This window comes from Zonotrichia leucophrys, chromosome 18, assembly GCF_028769735.1.
Source record: "Zonotrichia leucophrys gambelii isolate GWCS_2022_RI chromosome 18, RI_Zleu_2.0, whole genome shotgun sequence".
NCBI lineage: Eukaryota > Metazoa > Chordata > Aves > Passeriformes > Passerellidae > Zonotrichia > Zonotrichia leucophrys.
In genome coordinates this window covers 926999-943730 of record NC_088187.1, presented here as the reverse complement: position 1 = coordinate 943730, position 16732 = coordinate 926999, and the positions used below count along the sequence as shown (strand labels likewise).

At 59.9% G+C, this 16732-nt stretch overlaps 1 protein-coding gene across 6 annotated transcripts in view; it reads left to right on the top strand.

Moving 5' to 3' along the window:
* Positions 1–4159: 4159 nt before the first annotated feature.
* Positions 4160–16732, top strand: part of PIK3R5 (phosphoinositide-3-kinase regulatory subunit 5) — a 40235-nt gene continuing 27662 nt past the window's right edge. For 3 of the 6 annotated variants that reach the window (XM_064728572.1, XM_064728567.1, XM_064728568.1), the window contains exon 1: positions 15259–15614. The gene's annotated coding sequence lies outside the window, so the exon portion shown is untranslated. Of the gene's footprint in view, positions 4250–15258; positions 15615–16732 lie in introns of those variants that run through there. The other 3 variants (XM_064728566.1, XM_064728565.1, XM_064728571.1) reach the window with 2 other exon arrangements.

Below are 16732 nucleotides of genomic sequence, written 5' to 3'. Positions count from 1 at the left end.
TTTTGAGATCTCCCCAGCGTAGCAGGCGCACCCTCGGCTGGACTGCACCAAAGGACTTCGTCTCTGCGTTGGTAGCTATATCCCCACTCCCTCTCTCTCTCTCTCTCTCTCTCTCTATCTTTTTCTCTCCCTTAATCCCTCTATCACATTTTTGCTGTAGTTATTTCAATAAAACCACATTTGATTTTATTATCACTGCAAACCCCCTTGTACCGTGTTGGGTGTTTGCACTCTGAGATCATTCCTACGAACCATCAGGTCATCTGTCCACGAGGATGGACCCTGACAGGCTGTGACAAGGGAAGGAGAACAAACTGCCCTGGCCTCAGCCCCGAGCACTGCCAGCTCCACCTCTGGGTGTGTGGGGCTGTCTGGGGACATTTCCAGCTGTCCCCAGGCCTGGGGGAGCCCAGCACAGGCCCAGCGTGCAGCCAGCTCCAGGCATTGCCCAGATTTATTCATTTTTTGCCCAGATTTATTCAGTGCCATCAGGAGCTGCAGCGAGTCCTTGTGTGGGCACAGCCGAGCTGGCAGTGCCCAGACCGAGCTCCCGTGGGCACAGCCGAGCTGGCAGTGCCCAGACTGAGCTCCCGTGGGCACAGCTGAGCTGGCAGTGCCCAGGCCGAGCTCCCGTGGGCACAGCCGAGCTGGCAGTGCCCAGACGGAGCTCCTGTGGGCACAGCGGAGCTGGCAGTGCCCAGAGCGAGCTCCCAGAGCCCGGTTCGATTGTTGGGGAGCTCACAGGAGCTGTGCTGCTTTGGGAAGTGAAGGTGCTGCTGGTTATGGAGGCTCTGAGGTGTTCGAATCAGAGGGCAGCCACAGACAGCACGGCACCCAGGGAATTCCAGCGCTCACATCGTCCCTGCTCCCCTGGGCTGACCCGGGGGGCTGCCGGAGGCAGAACACTCCTGGCGAGGGTTTTCCAGGGATTCAGTGTCCGGCTGAGCTGCACCCGGGGGGTGCTGAGCCCACTCCATCCGTGCAGTTCTCCGACAGGACACGGGGTGGAAACCTCAGCCCGCGGGAAAGCCGCTCCCGGCCCTGCTGTTCGCAGCGCTCTGCCTCTGCCGGGGCTGCCGGCGCTCCGCCTGACACGGATCGGGCAGGAATGCCGTGCTGAGCAGTGAGCAGAGCGCTCCAGCCTCGGCTGAGTGTCCCCGGAGCCGGGGCTGAGCGCAGAGCTGGGAGTGCCGGCAGCCCCAGGGCAGATCAGATCCTATCAGACTCATCTGCCCAAACTGGGACAGCTCCGGAGCCCTCCCAGCCCAGAACCGGCCACAAAACCCTCCACAACTCAGCAGACTGGGTCATGCAAAGTTCTGCCGTCTCCATCTCCACGGCAGGTGGAAGGAGAAGGTCTGGGGTCAGCTCTGCCCACAGCGAGGGCTCTGCCCCAGTTTCATTTCTCAAGGGCTGCGGAAGAACCTGTCAGGATCCTCTGAGTGTACTCTGAGAAATGAAAAACACAAGTTGTGGGGAAAACCAGAGCAAGAAGGTTCCCTTTTCAGTGACGCTGCTTCCCCTTCCCTCCGAGGACAGGAGGAGGAGGAGGCTGAGAGCGGCCCTGCAGGGCTGGGATCCCATTCCTGGGGAGCTCAGGGCCGGGGGAGCAGCGGGCTCACCCGGAGCCTGTGCAGCTCCAGCAGCAACACGGGGCTGTGTAAGGACAGCTCAGCATCCCAGAGCTGCTGGAAATCCCTACTCTGGGCACCAGCAGCAGCACCCCAGGGAGATGTGCTGGCATTTTTGGGGGGCTGAAATGCTCCATTCCCAGTGTGGGGCTGGGGTGGAGGTGCTGTTTCAGGGAATGTGTCTGGGTGTGGGGCAGAGAGGAATGGGAACAAGGCTGTGATGAACTGAATTCAGTGCAAGGTGAATTTCAGTGTCCAAAGCCAGGCTGGATGGGACTTGGAGCACCTGGTTGAGTTCAAGGTGTCCCTTCACCTGCCAGTGGTTTGGGACAAGAGAACCTTTAAGGTCCTTTCCAACCCAACCCATTCTTTGTCTCTGGGGTGTTTAGAGAGAACCCAGAGGTCTAAATGAGCTCATCAGAGCACAGCCTCAGCTTCCTCCTCCTGCTGGGGCTGGGTGGCAGCTCCAGGGGCAGGAGCTGAGCTGGGATGTACCAGAGCTGCTGGTGCTCCATGGCCTGTTCTGGCTGGAGCTCCAACAGCTTCATCATTGCTGGTGTCACCACTGTCACACTCAGTGCTACCCCTCCTCCTGGGGGTTACCACTGGGGATGCCATTCCTGCTCTCTGTGTGACCCTAAAAGCCACCTGGGATCACTTCCTGCTGCCTGCTGTGGCACCAGCACGCCCAGGTTCCCCTGAGCTCAGAGCAGCCAGCAATAACGAGGAACACAGCTCCCTGCTCCAGGATCTCCCGGGAACATGCTGATGCTGACATCTCCTGGAGGTGGCCCTGCTCCAGAGCCCTTTCCCCGAGCTGGCTGCGGCAGCCTGGTGGCCCCACGCGCTGTTTGTCACTGCTGCAGCCCTGGCACGGCCCCTCCCTGCCCTCCTCCGCTTCCTTCCGCCGCCACGAGCCCCCCCAGGCCATGTTTGGTAACTTCCTCAGCTGCCCCGGGCCCCCAGGAGCAAAACAAGGAGCTGCCCGTGCCTCAGGTGGGGAGGGCAGGGACAGGAGGGGACACGCTGCAGCCCCAGCAGCCAGAGCAGCTTGGCCTCTGCAGCTTTGGCCCTTCAGACACCTCCCAGCTCCTCAGTTCAGTTCTCAGCCTGAGTAGCTGACTCTGAAATGAGGAGGTGGGAATGGGCAGGAGGGGTGGGAAAGGTCAGAGCGGTATCCCAGGCTGGCACCAGTGAAGAGCTGTGGCCAGGAGGAGCTGGGACACAGAGCTCTGTCGGAGCCCTTGGCTGTTTCCCAGCTCAGCGCCCTGGGGCAGGTGGCACCGTGACATCGCCACCTGATCTTCCCTGTCCCGCTATTTTTGCTGCCCCAGGATTTCTTCTGAACTGCTGGTGGCCGCTCAGCTGGTGGAGGCCGGGCCCATGTCCCTCCCTGGGGTTTCACCTGGCGCAGGTGACGCAGGCACTGCGTGTGTGCTTTGCACAGCAGCGTTTGTCTCCGTGGGCCACCAACGAAAGGGGATTTCGGCTCTGACTGCGCTTGCTTTTTTTAAAATTCACTGGAATTTCACTGCTGAACCCACAGCTATTTTGGCCCCCGAGCGGGTTTCGACTCTCGGAGCAGCAGACGCAGCGGTCACTCTCTTCGACAAACCAAAATCCGCAGAGGAACCTGCCTGGGTTCCTACCCCAGCGCCGGCTGGGCGGGACCCAGCCCCAAGCACAGGGGACAGGTGATAGGGGATGGGGACAGGTAAGGGGCAGAAACCAGGCTGGGACCAGCCTTTGCTCAGGAGCAGCCTCCAGGGCAACAGGAAAAGGCCATTCCCAGGTGCCACCAGAGCCATTCCCAGGTGCCACCAGAGGAGCACGTCCCAGCCTGGTGTCTCCAGCCTGGGCTTGGTGCTGGCACAGAGGGGCTGGAGGCTTGTCTTGCAAAGGTGACACAGGGCAGTGTGGGGAGAGAAGGAAAACAGCACACACAGGATGGAGGAATGGAGAGAGGGAGAGAGAAATGGAGAGATGGATGGATGGATGGATGGATGGATGGATGGATGGATGGATGGATGGATGGATGGATGGAAAGAGGGAGAGATTGATGGAAGGAAGGATGGATGGATGGATAGCTGGACGGTGGATGGATGCACGGAGGGATGAGGGGCAGAATGGCAGGAGCAAGGGACAGAAGGAGGGGTGGATGAAGAGAAGAGTGAAGGGTGGAAGGGAAAGTGGTGATGGTACCACAATAGATGGGTCCATAGATGGATGGACGAGGGGATCCATGGATAGAAGAGGGGATCCATGGGTGACTGGCTGGGTGAAGGGCAGGGTGCAGGCAGGGAGGCAGGAGCAGAGGGATGGATGGATGGATGGATGGATGGATGGATGGATGGATGGATGGATGGATGGATGGATGGATGGATGGATGGATGGAGGGAAGCACGGAGGGCTGTGCGGGCGGAGGAAGCGGGGAGGCGGGGGGCAGGTGCCGGGGCACGGCCGGGGCGGGGCGGGCGCGCACATGTACGGGGCGGGCCCGTCGCCAGCCCCGCCCGCCCCGGTGCCGCCGGTGCCGCCCGGCGTGGAGCGGAGCCCGGCGAGAGTCCGGCGGGGCCGGCGAGGATGGGCACGGAGCCCCGGCGGCAGCCGCCCCGCAGGTGAGAGAGCCGGGGGGAGAACCGGGGCGGGGGGACCGTGCACGAACGGAGCCAGGGGTGTCCCTGTGACCGGGGCGGGGGGACCGTGCGGGGCGGGGGGCTCCGTGCACCCCGTGTACGTGGAGGAAGGGCTCTCTTGTGTTCCCGGGTGTCCCTGGAAGCCGCGGGTTGGGGCTTGGTGCGCTGGGCACGGCCGTGCCCGGAGGGGGCAGTGCCGCTGGCAGGGGCTCGCTGTAAATGGAGGGACAGGAGAGGGACAGAAAGCGGCGGCGTGCGGGGCTCGTGTGTAACTGGGGGCACTTCTCAAACCCCCCAGCGGGGTGTCACTGCCAGGGCTGGGGTTTCTCTGGCACCTTGGAGGGTGCCCCTGCAGCCCGTGCCTGACCAGGAGGAGCTGGTGTCAGCCCGGGTGGGGACGGCCCGGCTGCTGTGACTCATTTCGGGACTCTGTGTTTGTTTTCCTCCGCGTGGCCCCACGGAGCTGCCGCTCGGGGCCAGGTGTGGAGCCCTGCCCGCCCCAGGGGACCCCCGTGCTGCGGCGGGGTCCCCGGGAAATGCCGGGGGCTCTCCGCTCCCCTCCGGGGCTTTGGCAGGGTTGCAGGCGGTGACTCACCCGGGCTCTGCACAGGAGCCCTCCCTGAAGGGACCCAAAGGTCACCGGCCGTTCCCTCAGCCGGGTCCGGGCTGCCCGGGGGGCTGAGGAGCAGCCCCGGGAAGGCGCTGCTTTGGCAACAGGATGTGGTTTGGGATGTGAGCAGCTCAGCAGCGTCACCCTCCAGCACCGGGGGCTGGAGACGCGTCAGCCCCGGGCCGTGCCCGCGCTGCCTCTCAAGCAGCCCGTGCTGCTCGCTGTGCCTGCCCAGAGCATCTCCCTCCCATCAGGTGCTGCTCCTGTGGCCTCCCAGTGCCACCCGGGCAGTGCCCGGCCCAGCTCCCTCAGAGCTGCTTGGGAGGTGTGAGCCCTGATGGAGAAAAATGCTCCGCTGATTCAAATCACTAACGAAAGCGGGAGAAAAGAGCTTCCAGCGCTTTGTTTTGATGTTTGTGTCAAGCTGGCTGCTGTCCCCAGCACCGTGTGCTGTGCTCAGGGCTGGTTTCGGGCCGTGCTGCTCCCGGGGCAGCGAAACTGCTCAGGCAGCTGCGGGCTGGGGCTGCTCCTGCTGCTGCCCTGCTGCTGCACAGCTGCAATTTGCTTTGTTCTCCCATTCAGGTCAGTTTTCTAAATCTCAGTCCGCTGCAAACTCCAGGGATTATGCAGGATGTCAAGGCTTTGATTTCCTGCTCTCAGAAAGGTTTCTTGGTTTGGTGTTTGGGTTTTTCTCTTGTTCAAAGCACACGCACGGATGGAGTTGTGAAGTGTTTCCGAAACCTGGTTGCAAAGCGGTTTGGAGCTCTGGGCGCTGCTCAGATTAGAGCTCAAACATATAAAGGTGAGAAGATAAAGAGGCAGAGCCTGGCTGTGGTGGTGGCAGTGGTTCTGTCCCTCAGTCACGGTGACTGTGTGAGGCTGGAGGGCTCAGGTGATGCTGAGGGTGCTCTGCAGCTTTCCAGGTGTGCTGTGGCAGGGGCTGGGGTGTGAGCTCGGTGCTCAGCCTTTCCCGGCCCTGTGTGGGCACCCCTGTCCTGCTCCCGCAGCTCTGCAGCTGCTCAGGGCAGAGGAAAGGGCAGGAGATGTGTTCGAGGTGCCCCTTCAGAGGGAGAAAGTGCAGTTTGCTGTGCCTCGGCTGGGTGAGGGGCAGCCCCACACCTTGGGCTGTGGGATGGTGCCACTGGCTTCTCCCTCCTCCATGGAGATCAGGGCATCCAGCTGGGACAGAAACCAACCAGGAGTGGCCCCGAGTGCCCTCTTGCTGAATGTGGAAATGAAGATGTGGGTTTAGCACTGAGAAAGAAGAACTGAGAGCAGTGGGAAGTGCTGGCACAGAGGAGCAGCGCTGCTCCAGCGGGATGAGCTGCTCTGGCCGGGCGAGCTGCCCGTGCTGCAGCAGCCGCGGGGCTGAGGGCTGCCAGCGTCACTGCTCTGCCTCTGCTGGGCACCAGGGACAGCCCAGCTCGGCGTGGGGACCCTGCCATGCTGCTGCTCACCCTGGAGCAGTTTCCACTTCTCTTTCTTGGGCGCCCGCTGAGCAGTGGGGCTGCCCAGTTTTGCATTTTTATTCTGCAAGGGGAGAACTGTGCCTGAGGGTGTCACTCAGGTGAGTGCCCCGTGTTCTTGTGAGCAGCGAGAGGCTCCTTTTTTGTCCGAGCTCTGCTCCCAGCAGCGGTTTGAGCTTCCAGATGAGAGGATGGGGAGGGAGGATGAGGTTTATACGGAAACTGCCCCCCAGCTCCCTGGGCATCGCCCTGCTGCCCACATTGCAGCTCTGTGGTTTGCTGCTTCGGGCTGGAAATGTCGCTGCCTGGAGGAAATGGGAGCTGTGGGTGCAATCCAGGCCCTGCAGCTCTTTCCCTCCTCTCTCCTTTGCACCCCTTCCCTCCGAGGCTCAGGACTCCCCATCCCTGTCCTGTCCCTCGTGTCCGGTGTGAGGACAGGTCCCACCCACCCAAAGCCATCGCGGGGCGCTCCAGGTGACACCTGCACCCCACCCAGGGCTGCATCACCCGGGGCTGGGTCAGGGCCCTTTGGTGACGGGCTGTGACCCAAGGACATTCCCGGGGGTCCGGACAGCCTCTCCCGATGCCGCAGCCCGGAGTGGGACAGGACCCGTCCCGAGCGCTCCCCGCTGGCACCGAGCCCCGTCCGCGGCTCCCGGGGGGAGCGGCCGCAGCTCCCGAGCGCCTTTCCCAGCACGGAGACCGAGCCCCGCCGTTCCCGTCCTTCTGATCCCTCTCTGGCCGCCAATTAGCACGACGTGAGAACTTGTCTCGCTGCTGACGCGCCCGTGTGACTCCTCAGATGCTTTAATTGCGGTGTTTTCTGCGGCCGGGTGCAATGAAATGGTAATTGTTGTGATTGTGCGCCGGGCGGGAACTGAGAGATGCAGCTCTTTGGCGAAGCCTAATTAGGAAATAGGGACACTGTTGGGAATGGCTCTGCGATGTGATTTTCCTAATGAAAGCCGCTGAATAGGCAGCCTTGTGATGAAGAACAGCCTCGCGAGGGCACTGCCAATTGCTCTTCTCTAGTGTTAATTTTGTATTTCCTCCCCATTGTTTCTAATACCCTCTTGGAAAAGCTTGAAGATAAAATGCTTTATTTCCTTGCGCCTCGTATCCTGTTTGGCAAGCGGCGATTGGAGCATGTGCATCTGGAATACATGAGAGGCCAGGCGGGAGCTCCTTCAGACTTGTTCATCTCTGATTTCAAGCTCTGCCACTGGGGAAAAAAAAAAAAAAGGAAAGAAAAGAAAAAAAGAAAAATAAAGCAGCTTCAGCTTGTGGCTGCTGGGCTCCCGGCGGCTGGCACAGCGGGAAGGGCCAGCAGGGATGTGCGGCTGGATGGGAGCTGGGGTCGGGATGCCGCAGCACAGCGATGCTCCGGGAGCCTGGCGGGGATTGGAAGCCGGAGCTGCGGCCCTGCGGCAGAAGCACAGCGATGCTCGGGGAGCCTGGGGCAGGTTGGAGCCCGGAGCTGGGGCCCTGCGGCAGAAGCACAGCGATGCTCCAGGAGCCTGGCGGGGTTTGGAGCCCGGAGCTGGGGCTCTGCAGCCGCAGCACAGCGATGCTCCAGGAGCCTGGGGCAGCTTGGAGCCCGGAGCTGGGGCCCTGCGGCAGAAGCTCAGCGATGCTCCGGGAGCCTGGCGGGGTTTGGAGCCCGGAGCTGGATGCCACAGCACAGCGATGCTCTGGGAGCCTGGCAGGGTTTGCAGCCCGCGGCTGGGCTGGTTTCACTTCAGCTGCGTTGAACCTGCAGCGCCTGAGAGCTCACCCAGACTCAGTCTCTGCATTGGCAAAGCCAAGCCTGGAGGCCAGACCTGCCCGGGCAGCTGTGGCTGAGCGCTCCCACCTGGGCTGCTCCTTCCCGGAACGGGGCTGGAGCTGGCTGTGCCAGCTGGGGAAGGGCCGCAGGTGGCTCTGCCCGGCAGATGGGAGCCGCTGGCAGGGCGAGGAGGGGATAGGAGAGCGCTCCCTGGCTGGGTGGGGCACTGCCGTGGCGCTGGGACAGTGATCGGTGACAATTCTCGGTGACAACTGTCAAGGACTGGGTGCCGCAGGAGCTCTCTCTGTGAAGGTGCTCATTTTAGGGCAGGTTGAAGCAGAATGAGCAGAGCTGGCAGGAACAGCCCATGTGCGGGGTGCCAGCACAGAGGACACGGTCCCGGTCCCCGTCACGCCGCTAGCAGCTGCTGTGTCTGAGCAGGAAGGGCTCGGCTCAGCCCGATCCTGTGACTGCCCCAGCGCTGCCGGGGGAGGGATTTGCCACGGCTGTGAGCTCTCTGCAGGGTTTGTGTGGCCGCTCCGGGTGCTTTCCCTGCCGTGTTTGCCCGTTCCAGGCGGGGCTGTGCAGATGGGGCACGGCTGCTGCTGCTGCACACTTTGGGAAAGGCGCCTTGCTCCGGGCCTGCAGAAGTGTTTTCATCCCTTCCACAAAGGCCTATTCTTTGTTGTCTCAAATTAGGATGAAACGCTTCCCCTTTCAGCTGCTTCCCCCATGCTCTGTGTCTATTTAAACCCTCAGCCTAGAGCCTTCTCAGCAAACAAGCTCCCATCCTTTCAGGTGGCATTTCCCTTTTCTCATTGTTTCTGGCAATCTGTACATGTGAAACCCCGCCAATGTTTCTTCATTCTCGGTGTTTTTGTGTTGATAGAGCTCCTAAATGGCTACACACGGCATGCAGCTGCCCGGGGGACTCACAGCATCTCTCAGGTGTGGGGGCTTTGCAGTGGGAATGAGGGAATTCCAGGCTGGGAGAGATCCCTGCTGCTCATCCTCCAGCTGTGGGAGATCCCTGCTGCTCCTCCTCATGCAGCTGTGGGGATCCTTCCTGCCTGAGGCCTCCGTGGATCAATGAGCTGGCTTGCAATCAAAGCCATCAAGGTCAGTGTTCCCCGAGGGCTGCTCATTAACTGGGAGTTGTCCCCAGGCTGGTCTGGTCTCCATGCCAGGGGCTGTTCCCTTAGGGAGCTCCTGGGTGTGGAGCAGTGGCTGCAAACCCAAACTCCACTTTTATGGCCCAAAGCCTGGGAGCTCCCTGGTCCTGAGCGGCCAGATCCTGGTGCTGGTTTAGAAGTGATGGAGGATATTGAGGGTTAAACAAGATTCCACCTGCTCCAGGTGAGAGTTAACCCCATCCCATCTGCCCTAGGTGAGCATTAAACACAGTTGGACCTGCTCCAGGTGAGGGTTAAACATGGTCCCACCTGCTCCAGGTGAGCATTAAACATGGTCCCACCTGCCCCAGGTGAGCATTAAACACGGTTGGACCTGCTCCAGGTGAGCATTAAACATGGTCCCACCTGCTCCAGGTGAGAGTTAACCCTGTCCCACCTGCTCCAGGTGAGAGTTAACCCCATCCCACCTGCTCCAGGTGAGGTTTAAACATGGTCCCCCCTGCTCCAGGTGAGGGTTAAACATGGTCCCACCTGCTCCAGGTGAGCATTAAACATGGTCCCACCTGCTCCAGGTGAGAGTTAACCCCATCCCACCTGCTCCAGGTGAGGGTTAAACATGGTCCCACCTGCTCCAGGTGAGGATTAAACATGGTCCCACCTGCTCCAAGTGGGCTCCAAGCAGGGGTCACCATGAGGGTGGTGCTTTAGGATTAAGGAGCAGCCTTTGGAGATGGGGTGTCCACAGTCAGTGTCAGCTCAGCTCCAGGAGCAGGGCTGGGATGAAGGGGCTGCTCCCAGGAGGGATGAAGCAGGGCTGGGATGGAGCAGGGCTGGGATGAGGGCCTGCTCATCCCCCAGCAGCAGTGCTGGGATGAAGGTGCCCCTTTCCTGCCCCTTTTGGAGAAAAGCCCCTGTTCCAGGAAGCTCTAGCCCGTCCTGGGAGGATCTGGGGCTGGAAGCTCCTGTGCTGAGCTCCCTGCTCCTGTGGTGGGTGCCTGGGGGATTTGGGAGCTCGCTCTGAGGTCAGGGCTGTGGCAGCCTGGCTGGAGGCTCTTCAGGGCCGGGCTGCTCTTGGTGTCACCTGTGGCAGTGGTGTCACCTCCAGATCAGTCCCTGAGCTGGGGAGAGGGGACAGAGAGTTATGGACGGGTTCTTTGTGTGGAGAAGGGGGCACCTCTTGCCTCGTGCTCTCCATGGATTTTTGGCTTGGAGCTGGGTCACTGTAGTGGGGCTGCCCCAATGTCCCCAGTGCCAGCACTTTCCCTTTGTGTGCTGTCCCCTGCACCTCTGGGACATGGGAATGGCCTCCAGGGCTGAGCCTGCAGCCTCCCAGGGTGAACATGGCTTTGGAAATGTCTCAGGCTCTGAGTTCGTTGCTCTCCCTCCCAAGGAGGGGTTGATGTTGCCCTGGCTGTGTGAGGGTGCTCAGGGGGTGAAGCCTGCTGGCTTTGGCCACTGCTGGATGGGTGCCCGTGTCCTTGGGCTGTCCCCCCTTTGGAGATCTCCTTCCTTCCTTCCTTGCCCTTGCTGGCACAGGGGAGCTGTTGCTGTACCCCCCCAGGTCGGGCTCACATCCGCCTGGCAGGTCTGTGACTTCAGCCCTGCCTGCCTCTGTCCTGAGAGTGATGGGCACAAAAACTCCCTGCCAAGATCTGTGACATCCAGCCCCCCTGGCCCAAGGGTGATGGGGACAACGTATTATCTGTAACTTCCAGCCCTGCCTGCCCCTGCCTGAGGGCAATGGGGACAGAAATGTCCCTGTCACCATCTGTGACATCCAGCCCCTCTTACCCCTGGCATGAGGGCAATGGGCATAGAAACATCCCTGCCACCGTCTGTCCTCGCGCTGCTGCAGCCAGCGGTGCTAGGAGCAATCCACAGGGTTTGGGCAACCAAGCCAGGGACTGAAAAGGCTCCTGGGTTCCCAGCAGGGCCTCCACAATGGCAGGAAGCAGCTTCTAAAGCTTCCTTTGGATACACAGGGCCTTGGGGGAAAGATTTACTTGCTTGTTTATGCTGGAAGTTAATCTGTTTAGTGGGTTTGGCATTAGAGCTCACAAAAAGCCCTCAGAAATGGTCATGCTGCATGTTTGTAGGTTTGTCTCTCACTTACTTTGTGTCACAGCTGGAGGAGTTCAGCAGAGCCAGCGCCAATTGAAACCTCACGTGTAAACTTGTTTTTCCAAACAGCCAGGAGGTATTGGGATCAGCGCCTGCACAGGAGGGAGCTGTGAGGGGAAGGCAGTGGGGCAGGGATTAGGGTCCCCTCTGGGAGGGACCCCTGTGCCACCTGGGAGGGTCCCTGGCCCAAACCAGGCTGGGAGATGTTTATTCTATAGGAAAACCCACCAGACCCAACCCTATCCCTAGGATTGTCCCTACCCCATCCAGGCTGGGAGATGTTTATTCTATAGGAAAACCCACCAGACCCAACCCTATCCCTGGGATTGTCCCTACCCCGTCCAGGCTGGGAGATGTTTATTCTATAGAAAAACCCACCAGACCCAACCCTGCCCTGTCCTGTGACCCAGGGGGGCAGAGTGAGGAGCCACAGGACATTTGTGGGGACAGGAACCTGGGAAGGGTTTGGAGGGGCAGGGCAGGCTCAGGGAGCACAGGATGGGACAGGAACCCTGGGAAGGGTTTGGAGAGGCAGGGATGGCTCAGGGGAATGCAGGATGGTGAGAAGCAGCTCTCCTGGTGTGGTAGTGTTGGTGTTTCCCTGTGCTCTGGAGGTGACAGTGCCACCCACACGTGGCCTTGCACAGTGAGAAGGGATTTTCCCAGGGATGGCCACAGAAGGGCCCTGTGTGGGGCAGCTGCTGTGGGAATGTGGGACATGGGGCTGTGCTGGGACCCTCCTGATCCAGACCCTTCCTTGGGGCACTTGCAGGGGCTCATGGGAGGGGCTCAGTGCCTGCTCTGTGTGGCCATGGACCCCAGGTGTCCCACAGGCTTTTGGGGGGTCTCCTGCTGAGCCTGGACACACACAGGGTTTCACCAGCTCTGCCCCATGAGTGGGCACAGAACCCCCCCCAGCAGGGATTGCCCTTGTGCCTGTCCCTGGAGTGCTGGGAGGGGTCACTGGCCTCTGCTGAGTCCTTCAGCTCCTCCTCAGCACAAACAGCTCAGGCTGGTGCTGCTGTTGCACTTTGGGACACACCTTTTTCCCTCTCTGAATGATGCACTTGCTGGATTTTTTATCTTTCTCCCTGTGGCACACACAAACTCCTGTGCTGAGCTCCCACCTGCCCTGGAGAGGAGCCCTGGGGCTCCCATCTCATCCTGCTGGGGTCCCCCAGCTCCTGTCAGGCTGTGCCCCCTCCAGGCTGTCCCCAGGCTCACTCCTGGGATCTCACCTGGAGCAGAACTGCCTGTGATGTGGGGTGGAACTTCAGCCTCCCCTGCGCTGACAGTGACTGGTAGAGGCTAAAATTAACTCTTGCATCATGTGGCCAGGGGTTTTCAGAATTGCTGCCAGGAACAAGAGCATTTCCTCTCTGAAAACCGAGCTATAAAACTGGGCAGCTCTTACTCACACCAGATCTGTGTCATTTCTGTTGGCCTTGGGGTTTTTGAGGAGGAGAACAGAGCTGGCTGAGTTCTGCCAAACTCCCAGAGCCCAGTTTGGGGGCAGGGGTGGGGATGGGCTGGTGATGTCTTGGGGCCCTCTCCACCCCCATCCAGGCTGGTTGTTGGTGATGTCCTGGGTGGCCTCTCCATCCCCATCCAGGCTGGCTGTTGGAGGCAATGGCTCCTGTTCCTGGACAGACCCAGAGTTCCCACGGGGCTCCACAGCAGAGCACAGAGATGATGGGGCGCCCCAAAGTCACTGCATGGTTTATTGGTTTTCTTCTTGCTCGGACTCCATCATTTTTGGGGGCTCAGGATGATAACCCTGGAGCTTCTGGTGCTGTAAGGAACAGGACACCAGGAGTGTTGGCTGCGCAGAAGTTCACAAGGATTTCAGGCTGGACAGGGTCCCTGCCAACCCCAGCCATGCCACGAATAAACTCTCAGGGAGCACCTGGGCAGCCACATTCAGCTGCATCCCTGTGGAGATCAATATTCTGTGGGGCAGCAGTGGCAGTTTGCTTCTTTAGCTGGTGCTGAGTGAGGACTTTAATCTCCCAGCGGTTTCTCCCTCTGAGCAGCTGTGCTCTGGGGAGTTTTTGAGGGGAACTGGGTTTTCCTGCTGAATGTCCTCCTCTGCAAGCCCTGAGGACCTGGTCCCTCTGAGAAAGTCGATTTTCCCCCTTGTTCAGGGGGATGGGAGCCCTTTTAGTGGCAGATCTTGTGTGCTGCTCCCCCAACGAGGTGTGAATTCTGGGTGTTGTGTTCTGACCCTGTGGCTGCTGGGATGCTCTCCCTGCTAATTAATGTTCTGTAATTTCTGTCCCTCTGAAATCACCACGGGTGTCTCTCTGGGGATGAGCTACGGAAGGAACTTGTAAAGAGTGAGTGGGGCCTGAGCCACTTCTGGGTGTGCTGGAGAAACCTGCTAACGGGACCTGACCCCCTGGGGAAGGGATGCAGGAGACCTTTCCCTCTACCCAGGGATGGAATTTCCATTGTGGCAGCAGAAATCCAGGTTTGGTGGCTGCAGGGACAGGAGTGATGAGTGAGTCTGCTCAGAGTGGAGAGCAGGACAGGAGTGATGGCTGAAACTGCTCCAGAGTGGAGAGCAGAGCCCTGTGCTGAACAAAGGGAGCAGGCTCTGGGGATGGTGGTGGGAAGAGCCTTTCCTTGGATCTGGCAGCAGCTGCTGAGGATGGAGCTGCTCTTTCAGCCCAGGTGGGCACACACAGGGAGGGAGGGAAGAGGGGCTCTCTTGGCTCTGCTGCTGCTGCCTGGGGGGAACTGACCCCTCAAACCAGAGGGGAAGGCCCAGGACTGCCCAGTTTGCCCACCTGTGCCATCTCTTAAGAGAGCCCACATCCTGGCTTGGCCCTGGAGCTGCTTTCCTGCCCCTCCGTGCCCAGCCCTCTGTGCCCACGTGCCCTGCTGGGGTATCTGGTGAGTGCAAGGGGCAGCCTGGTCATTTCTGCCCCATCATTTGTGTCTGGGCTTTATTTCTGGGTTTTCTTGCTCTGGGCTGTTGATGTTCCTGGAACTGCTCGCCCCAGAGCAGGGCCCTGTGTAGCGTGGCCAGAGCTGCCCCTCGGATGTGGCAGGAGCCTGAAATCCTCTCCAGGATAGGAAAGGGCACCACAACTTCCCCCTGGCCCCGAGCACTTCTCCTTTTGGGGCAGCACACGGAAGGTGGGGTAAGAAGATCTCTGAAATTGCAGAAGTGTGGGTTGTCCTTGGAAACTGTGTCCAGCCGTGGCTGGGGAGGGGGATCTGGGTGGGATGGATTTGGGATTTGGTTGGGGATGGGTTTGGGATCTGTGTGGGATGGATTTGGGATGTGGGTGGGATGGATTTGGGATTCAGCTCCTGGCCTGGGGCTTCCTGCTCAGCTAGGAAGTGTTGGAATGGCAGGAGACCCCAGCATGGGGGGCTGCAGGCTTTGAGGGCTCTGAGGAGTTCCCTTCTCCCATTTTACCACCCTTGGGAGGCACCATCCCAGGTCCCTGCTCCCCTGTGGGTTGTTTTGGATCTTGTGCAGTGCTGCTGGTTTCCTCAGGGATATTCCCACCTTGGGATGATTCTCTGGTGCTGCTGGGGAGGCAGAGCCCTCAGCCTGTGCTCCTGGGGATGCTCTTGGCTGCTCCCACCGAGGCTGCCGGGCTTTTGGCTGGAATTTTCTTTGACCTCATTTGGTTACCCAGCCCTATGTGCTCAGCACGAGGGCAAAACATCCCAGGGAAAGGAGCTTATGCAAAACCACCCAGAGCCAGAGCATTTCCAGAGCGACAAAGGACTTTCCAAGGTCACACCGCAGATTCTGAGCCTGGGAACAACTCCAAGGGGGGTGAGGAGGAGGAGTTGGACCTGTGGGGGAGAGCAGCAGCACTTTGGGACATGCTGTGGGTGACTGGGGGGTCACCTTGTCCCTGTGGGCTCTGGGGTCCCACAGCAGCACTTCCCTGAGCCTGGGCTGGGCTGGGGCTCCTGCTGCAGCTGCTGGGGCTCCGGGGGCCTGGGGGATGAAGCATCCCCAGTGAGGGGAGCAGCCCCAGCCCCCAGCTCTGTCCTGCCCCAGCCATTCCCCAGCTCTGCCAGGTGTTCTCCAGCTGCTCAGAGGTGCTGGGAGGGGCTGCAGGGAAGCTGGGAGTGTGTGAGCAGAGGAGGTGCCAGCACAGGGAAGTGCCAGTGAGGGCTGGCAGCGGGCACGGGCACAGTGGAGCCGTCCTGAGTGGCACAAGAGCTGCTGCTGCAGCCCCTCTGTGCTCTGCTCACATCCCCAGGGGTGGCCCTGGCACCTCGGGTGAGTTTCCTTTCCTCTCAGCTCTTCTCAATCCATTCTCCTGCCAGGGGCACAGGGGAGCGAGCAGCACATCCAGGGTTGGGGCCAGAGCCACGAGGACCTCTGGGATGGGATGGGGTGAAGTAGCAGCAGTAAGGGACAAATGCTGGACTCCTTTGATGCAGATTTAACCCCAAATCTCTTGGTCCTGCCTGGGCCCCTCAGGGCTGAGTGCTTCTCTGCCAGGTGATGCCTTGTTCTGGGAGTGAGCAGCTCTTCCAGCTTGGGGGGGATCCTAAAGCCCCCCAAGGGTTTCTAAGAGTTTGTTGGGATTTTCCCTCCCCCAGCTCCATCTGCAACGGCCATGCTTATGACCAGCCCTTTGAAGACTTAATTGCAATTATGAATCTTCCTTTGTTCCCAGGTCTCCCTTAATTGGCTTCCTGTGCAAACTTGAGAGCTGGTGAGAGCAGGGCTGAGTTCTGGGAGGGGGCTACTGGTGTTTGAGGGAGCTGCTGTTTGTGATGGAGCCGCTGTTTTCTGGGGGAGCTGCTGGTTCTGTGATGGAGCTGCTGCTTTCTGGGGGAGCTACTGTTTGTTTGTGATGGAGCTGCTCTCTGGGGCCCTGAGCCCCACTCAGGGCAGGCCCTGCCTGCTGCTGTGCCCAGATGCTCACAAGGGTGGCATTATGACCAACCTAAGCTGATTTACATGCGTGCATTTGCAAAGTGCTAATCTAGCGGGATGTTTTTTCCTTTCCCCCTCGTCTCCTTTTCTTTTCAGCCCCCTCTAATCTCCTGCTCTCCCTGCCAGGTTCCCAGCTCCTCTGGCTGGAATGGGCCCCAGCTAAATCCTTTATCTGTCTGTTTGGCAGCCCCGGGTGCAGTAGTTAGCAAACGAGTGACACTTTTCCTGGCTCATTAATTAGATTTACTGAGCTGAGCGCTTGCTGCAGCAGCAGGGCTCTGGACAAGGCAGTTCTGTATTGTGTTTCTGAGAAATTTGGGATTTAAAAAAAACCAAAACAACAAAACAAAGCAGTTCCAGGGCAGTTCTGGTCCCATTGGTCGAATCCACAGCTCCCCTACTTGCAGTGCTGCTGGGAACATGTGGTGTTCTCGTGTGCAGCTTTATTTCTG